This window comes from Macaca fascicularis, chromosome 10 (genome assembly GCF_037993035.2).
Source record: "Macaca fascicularis isolate 582-1 chromosome 10, T2T-MFA8v1.1".
Classification (NCBI taxonomy): domain Eukaryota; kingdom Metazoa; phylum Chordata; class Mammalia; order Primates; family Cercopithecidae; genus Macaca; species Macaca fascicularis.
The window spans coordinates 76,484,503-76,492,661 of NC_088384.1; the positions used below are offsets into that span (position 1 = coordinate 76,484,503).

The 8,159-nt window shown below is 38.9% G+C and overlaps 1 long non-coding RNA gene across 2 annotated transcripts; it reads right to left on the reverse strand.

Moving 5' to 3' along the window:
• Positions 1-1,383: 1,383 nt before the first annotated feature.
• On the reverse strand, positions 1,384-5,904 carry LOC107131082 (uncharacterized). Of its 2 annotated transcripts, none has more exons than XR_010578240.1 (4): positions 4,438-5,904; positions 4,079-4,228; positions 2,835-2,966; positions 1,384-1,600 (listed from the first exon to the last, which is right to left on the reverse strand). It is a non-coding gene; the product is annotated as an uncharacterized lncRNA (long non-coding RNA). The 2 variants fall into 2 exon arrangements; XR_010578239.1 differs by having other exon boundaries at positions 1,385-1,600; positions 4,071-4,228; positions 4,438-5,903.
• Between the last annotated feature and the right edge of the window lie 2,255 nt (positions 5,905-8,159).

Consider the following 8,159-nt stretch of genomic DNA (forward strand, 5'->3'; position numbering starts at 1 on the left):
AATCTTTTTTCACAGATAAAAATCACTTGGTTAAAAATTCTAAAAGTGTTAACAATAAGTATAAAACCTTATGAAAGTCAATATCCTGCCCTTGGGCCCTAAGAATCTAGTTACCCTACCCTCTGAAAACCCTGACAACCAATGTTTCTTACGTAATCTTTGGAGATAATTTATATGCATGTGTGTGAGAGAGAAAATGTGTGGGCAAATGTATAAATATATGTATACATATCTTTTCCTATATTTTTACACAAATGGTAGTTTCCATCTTACCTACTACTCTATCTTGCTTTTTCCACTTAATATATTTCAAATATTATTTCATTTCAATGTAATAAATGAATCATTTTCTATTCTTTTTTATAATTACATGGTATTTCACTGTGAAGATATCCTACAATTATATAGCCAGTCCTTTATTGAGAGACATTTACTGCATCATTCTTTTGCCAATCAATAGAACAATGAATATCTTGAATATATGTCAAATCATGTTTATGTAAGTGTATCTGTAGAAAAAGAAAACATGGATTCAGCAGGTCAAAAAGGATCTGTAATTTTGATAGATATTGCCAACTTGTATGGCAACAGGTAAGGACATTTTTTCTATAGAGGGCATGAAAGTAAATATTTTCAACTTTGCAGGATATAGAGTCTCTATCACAACTACTCAAACCTGCCATTGGAGCACAAAAGCAGCCATAGACACAAATAAAGGAATGAACATGATTTTGTTCCAATAAAACTTAAGTCATGAAATTTGAATTTTACATAATTTTCATGTGTCACAAAATGTTTTATTTTATTGATATATACTTACAGTGTACAACATGATTGTTTTGATACACATATGTATAGTGAAATGATTAACATGTTCAAACAAATTAACCTATGCATCACCTTCCATACCTACCTTGTGTGTGTGTGTGTGTGTGTGTGTGTGTGTGTGTGTGTGTGTAATCAGAGCATCTAAAATCTACTCTTACCAAATGTTCAATATACAATACAATACAATATTATCTTGATTTTTTTTCAACTACTTAAAAATGGTTCTTAGGTCTTGGGCAGTACAAAAGCAAGCAGCAGGCTGGATTGAGCTCACAAGCCATCGTTTGCTAACTTCTGCCATTTACCTCCCCACCATTTGTATTTGAAAGCCTGTTTGTGCCAATACTGTGGCCAACACCAGGCATTATCAAACTTTTGAATCTTTGCCAATTTGACAGGTGAAATTGTATCTCAGTTATGCTTTACTTTGCATTTCTCTTTGTAAAGCAATGTAAATGATCTTTCTTTGTGAACTTCCTTTTGTATAAACATGACTATTCTATTCTTTTTTCTTTTTCCTCACATAGAATCAATCATTAATTCAATTCAACAACTTCAGGATTCCACTAAGGCATATGGAAAAACAAAATATCAGTTGGTTTTCCTTCTTAATTTATTTTCTTTATTAACAGAACAAAACCCAAAGCAAATCTTTAAAACTAAGATTTATTAAGGAAGAATGAATGTTATTCTCCAGTGCTTTCTCTACTGTGGTTTCGCCTTAATTGATCTTTCTCCCACTGGACCATAATCCAACTGGCATAAAGTGTTGCTGCGGATGGAGAGAGAAAGTAAAAAACTTTATTTAAACCACTGATTAATTTTATATTTCCTAGCTTGCCTGTGCCATGTGTCATGGAGGGCAATGGAAGGGGTGTGTGTGGTGGGGATGGAGGTGGGTGGATATTTTGTTTGCTGAATTTTAACAAGACCATTTTGGTTTCCCCATGAAAACTGAAACATGAGCCCAGTTCACTGACATATAGTCTCCACTGGAAACCCAGAGCCCAACACAGAATCATTGCTCCAGCTTCTTCAAATTCGAGCCATTATCATATTTGTTAATCTCCCTTGCAGCTGTGTTGGAAACTCCTCGGACTAAAAGTAAATCAGCTCAGGTGGAGTTCTATTATAACCAGAACTCTCCCTGATGCTTCCATTTGCAACCCAAACTCTATAGTTATCCTTCCAGAGTTTGCTCTGCCTCAGAGCAGACCATAGTAATGAATGGTAAGAAATAGAAGAGGTGAACTTGGCCAAGAAAACCATTTTTCATTGCTCCAGATGACTTGTCCTTCATTAGAGGGTCTGAAGCACATACTCTAACTTCCACCCTAAAGATGTGGACATATTAAGACCAGGATTCTTTACTAAAAACACTTGCAACTTCTCCCTTAGGACATTTTTTCTGGAACAAAAGTGTTAGGAAGTTAATGCCCTCAAAAGCAGCCCCCACCCAATGAGTGATGGCAATTGGTGGATAAATACCCCAACTTCCTCACCTCCCAGATGAGTTCACTCTGAGGCACATTTTATACACTGATTGCTAGAGTTCACCACTGGGATTTTGCTCCATTTGTCCACGTTGATATCTGAATAGCACTTCCCTGACTGCCTTCCTTTACCTCCCTGTCTCACTTTCCTGCCCCTCTGCTAAAGTTTCCTAGAATGATCTCCCTAGCAAACTACTTGCTCTGGACTCTTTCCATCTGTGTCTGCTTCTGGGGAAAACTCAACTAAGACAGGCTCTGTAACCCAGTACAGGGCTCTGAATACAGATTACTCTTTTTAAATTACAATACTCAAATAGTCCACACAGAAAAATTGGGTGTGGGTTTGTAATGGAGTTGAGAAGTGAATGCATGATATGAGGGCAGATAACTCTTGTCTGCCCCTTCTGACCCTGTTCTCTCCCATTTTATTGCTCACTCATCATTTGCCCAAAGCCTCCAATCCAATCAGGCTGCTCTGTTTTTGAAGTCTCAGACACGTATATGTATTCTCACCTCCGTGCTTTTGTGCATGCCGTTCTCCACATCTGAAAGCCCTGCTACTCCTCTTCAACCTGTCCAGATAGTACCAGTCCTTGAAGATCTGTCTCAAGCTTTGCCTCCTCCAAGATGTCTGTTGTGTCATCACTAAGAGAATCACAGCATAGGTAGCCTGTTATTCACAACTCACCACTTAATCATAGGCTTTTGTATAGCTTCTAACTACTGCATATGTGATTGTTCTTGTCTCCCTAATTAAAATGGACTTTCCTTGGGAATAATGATGACATTTTGTACCTCTCTACTCCTCTCAGGGCCTAAAATAGTCTGATAAGCACAATTACTTGTCAATGTATGATTTACGCTTTTAAGTAATAAAACAACATGTATGTGTATGCCCAATAGTAATGAATCATTTTTAATGATCTTCAGAAAGGCCTCTTTCCTCTTATGCAAACTGCCTGGCAGACAGTTATCAGAGCATCCTTCTTGGTGATCCTTTCCAGAAGTTCACAAAAGACAACAGGCCACAGCAACACCTCGGTTTATACACACAACTTCCCTGCACTGCTTTAAAGGCATAATAAAAGATAATGCTTCTCGCTCATAAATAAAAAGTGCTTAAATGTAATTTTGACAAAATGTGTCCCAGGGGTGATTGAAGTCTTTTCCTCTCTGTTGTGATTGTAACTGTTATAAATAGACAACCATAAAAGATTCAAAAGGGGAAACCTTTTAAAGGCTTACTCCAGGGCTTGATACCCTCCCCACTTTATTTTTCTTAGCCCTAATGCTGAAGGAAAACAAACACTTATCAACGTAGTAATGGTGTTTATTTCCCATCTGCCTTGGAAGGGTGGCAATGTGCCAAGCCCTAAGACCGTTCACCACAGCGCCAAGTGAGCTGAAGGCAGCCCCTCCATTCACTGTACCCACGGCTTCCACTTTGGGGGCCATGGAAAGGTTCAGGATCTTGAATTTATTTTTCCCACCTGTTTCACACTCTGTACCTTTGCCACACCTAAGCCGATTTTCCCAGGCCTGGTGTAGATCACATCACTTCCATTCTGCTTACGAAGTCACAGCCACCTTCATGCCCCTCTAGAAACAGCCCCATTGAAGTCAGTCGAGGAAACTCGGAAAGGCTCTTTGTTCTTGCTTTGCCTAGAGTCTGATTCCCAACTGCTCATGCCAGAGCTGCCCTAGCAGGGAACAGGAAAGCTGTCAGCCATGAGATGGAGTCACACCCACCTCCTCACCTGTACCACACCATCTCCCCCATGCTGCACCAGCAATGCCTTGGGAGCTGTGAAGAGCACCACTAGTGTTCCACCGCAAAGCTTTTCATCTTCCGGCAAGTCATCCCTCACCAAAGCAAAGTTCAATCGTCCTATTCAGGTGGGAGGTCCCTGAAAGATCCCAAGAGAAGAAGTGAGCATTTCCTGCTGTTTTTCTGTCTCTTTTCCAAGCAGCAAAGCATACAGAGGAAGTAGCTCGACTTTCTCCTCTCCTTTCTCCTAGTCTTAGCATTTTTGGCACTGACATGGGAGCCTACGCCCAAAGCAATCATGTCTACAGCAAGATTATACTTCTGTAGTGATATAATTCTTAATGGCACCTCAGTGTATCAGCTGTTCCAGTGCGTCTTATAATCCACTGCATCTGAAACCTCCCAAGTTCTTGACAATGGTCTTCCTCATGATGACTCTAAAAGACAAGCAGTAATTAGGTAACAGAATCTAATATCCTTTTAGACAAAGTTCAACTCATTTGTAAGGGGCTTTCAGTGATTGGGCTGAACATGCAGCCCATCTCTGTTTTTGCTAAAAATCCTCTCAACACACGAGAGTCATAAAAGGATATGGCTGAGAAAGTTTTAGTTGCAATCGTTCATTTCATTTGTTTAGAGCTGCTTTTTTTTTTTTTTTCCAAATCCATTATTTTAGTTGATTTTCAGATGAACAGGCAAGATGACTTAGCAGTTAGGAATGCTGGTTCCAGATGCCCGAGCTTGAATCCTGGCTCAAAGCCTTACTGGCTTTATGACATTGATCAAGTCACCTACCTCCCACTCCATGTCTCTACTTTCTTATCTATAAAATGTGAATAGCTCATAGAGTTGAATTTTTTAAAGCATATATGTATGTATACATTATATATATATAAAGAGAGAGAGAGAACACATACATTTGGAACTATGCCTGGAACACAGCAAGTGCTAAATAATTATTCTAGTTAAGAGCCAAGAAAATAAAAGGTTAGCAGATTCCATGCCTGGCCTAAGCAATTCCTTCAGTGAGGAGGTCAGATATTGCCTTAGCTTGGGCTGCCTCAAAAGCAGACTCTGAGAGCAGCATTTGGGTACAAGTAACTTATATGGGAGCTGAAACTCCAGTAGAGGTAGGGAAGGAAAGGAGGCCATTAAGCTGTGTTTATGAGCAGTTTACTTCTGCAGGAAACTGGGCACAATCTTACCTGGCACCCCTTGAAGTGACTGTGCAGAACATACCACGTACCACAGAACTTTCCCTATGAGGCTGAAGGGAGCTGGGGAATGTATCACCAACTCTATCCCCCATTGTTGAGAGGTATCTCTGGGACTGGAACTTTGCTACAGTGTCTTCCAGACTGCTTCATGCATAGGTGAAGCATCCTCAGGGTATCATATGCATTCAGGCTTAAGGATGCAGAAAGCCATCAGCACATACTTGGTCTATCTGCAAGTGACTTCCTGGTATGGCCAAAGGAATACAAGCAGGACAATGACAGCAGTGAATACAGGAGTGCAATGCAAGTCTTAAAGTTCCTTGACCATCTTGTGCATTCAGACAGAACCAAAGCCAAAGGAACCCACCCAGGGAGGACCTATCCTAAATTAATTTCTGGAAAAGGATACTGTACCATCTTTCCTGGTAACTCATTCCAAGCTTATCAGACTTTATGACATCTCTATATACCTCAAAATCCCTTGAGATCTTTTCTTCTACATTAATTTCCAACAGAGAGAAAGAGTAAATCTGACAATATATTTTCATTCATAAAATAAAAAGTTTAAAAAAGGACATGACATGGCTTTAGACCCTGCTAGGTATACAGAAAAGAATGTTCTCTGAGCTTAAATGTTAAACTCTAAAAATGTAAAAACCTATTTGAAAATGCCTACCTTCAAATATGTTGACCCCTCTGTACAGGAGTCACTCTAGACATATGCTTCCAGAGTTGTGGTTTTGGAAAAACTAAAGTTTGCACAACTATCTTCAAATTGACAAGTTTACACTTCAAAGACAGAATGCGCACCTGAGCCCTTGAAGGCAAAAACCAAACAAAAGTCCTTAACTTTTATTAAATACCTTCTCTCTGCTCTTTCCCATTCCTCCAGAGACAGCTTTCATTTTACCTTATCATCTTTCTATCCAAAGGCAAAAAAAAATTCCAAAATCAATTCATAAAGGCAAGAACTTGTATCCACCATCCATTTCTAAATAAAGAAGGAAGGAATACCAAAGCAAAACAACCACACCTATTATAACTGCTTTCTTTGACTTCTAGCCAAATCTTCTTAATATGGACAAGATATAGTAAGTGACAAGGAGATCGTAGAGTCTGGCTTTTATTTAGAATGTTGGTTAAGCCCATTTGCAAGTAAGCATCTTTACATCTTTTCATGTGGAGGGCTTATTTTCTCTATATTTGGGCAGAGCCCACTGAAGTAACCAAAAACCACTACCTCTGATGAGGAGCTGTAATGTAGAACAGAGAAAGTCTTAGTTGAGGTAACTGAGGCCAGAGATCCACAATGAAACTGTACTGTATTATTTCATTTTTCAAACTTACACATTCTCCTACACCCCTTTCTTTGGGTATGATTTATGTTCAGTTGATTTTGTTACAGGTCTGGAATGTTTACACAAAGGCTTAATAGACATTTACTTTGGAAGTTACATTGTGAGATAGAATCAAGGAATTGGCCCATTGCCGGAGTCAGAATGAGAGGCCACCTGGAAGTTAATGATCACTTTGCAAAGACCAGAGGCCTGTAACAGAAGGTTCTAGAAAAGTAGAGACTTCATGTAATAACACATTATGCTCACACATCCATCTTCAGAATGACTGAAGAGAAACTCATGTTTCATAGAGACATCCACCGATAGAGACATCCAGGACACAATTATTCAATACCTTCATACTTTAATGTCATATTTTGTGCTCTAATTTATAGTTTATATATGCTTTTATATAACATTTAAAATAATGCTATCCAAAATGATTCCTGTAACCCCATTTATCAGATAATCTGCTTTACATGTTTCATTCATGCTGAATTTACCTTTGAGGCAAATATAAAAGAATTACAACTTTCACTTTACAGATGAGGAAACTGAGACTTAGAAAGGATCAGCAACCTACTTGCTCAAGATTACATCATGCATAAGTGGCAAAAACCACAGTCCCTTCAGTAATTTCGCCACTATTCTACAGTTGTTTTGTTTAAGCTATTCGCTTTTTCTATGATTCAACGGAAGCCACAAATACTTATCAAGAAGCATTAACATCACTGGGCTGAGCATAGTGGAGGATAAAAATAAATGTAATCTCCTTCAGATTATAACCTAATTTGGGAGAAAGGCCTATTTCTTGAAGTGGCTTGTTTTTATATTCAGAGATTTCTTTCTAAGAAATTATCTGTAATACACAGGGCATTGACAACTAAACAAGTCAATATATGTTACATCCTTCCATATGGCATAGTATGAAAAAGAACGCTTTAAACAAAGTGCTCAGAGGAATTCTTTTTTTAATTTTAGTTTTTTCTTTAAGTTCTATTGCAGGATGTGCAGGTTTGTTATATGGGTAAACATGTGCCATGGTGGTTTGTTGCACTTATCAACCCATCACTTAGGTATTAAGCCCAGCATGCACTCGCTGTTTTTCCTAATGCTCTCCCTCCCCCCACCCCACCTCTCAACAGGCCCCAGTGTATGTTGTTCCCCTCCCTGTGTCCATGTGTTCTCATTGTTCAGCTCCCACTTATAAGTGAGAACATGCAGTGTTTGATTTTCTGTTCCTGCGTTAGTTTACTGAGACTAATGACTTCCAAATCCATCCATGTCCCTGCAAAGGACATGATCTTGTTTCAAAGGAATCCTTCATAATAAAATGATATTTGACAGACATCTGAAGAAGGTAAAAGAGCAGGCTATGCACATATCTGGAGAAACACCAGTTCAGAAAGAGCAAACAGAAAGAACAAATTTCCCGAGGTAGAAATATGTTTGACTTCTTCGCAAACAGCGAGGAGACCAATTTGGCTACAGCAAGACTAGGAAGAGATGGCATAGA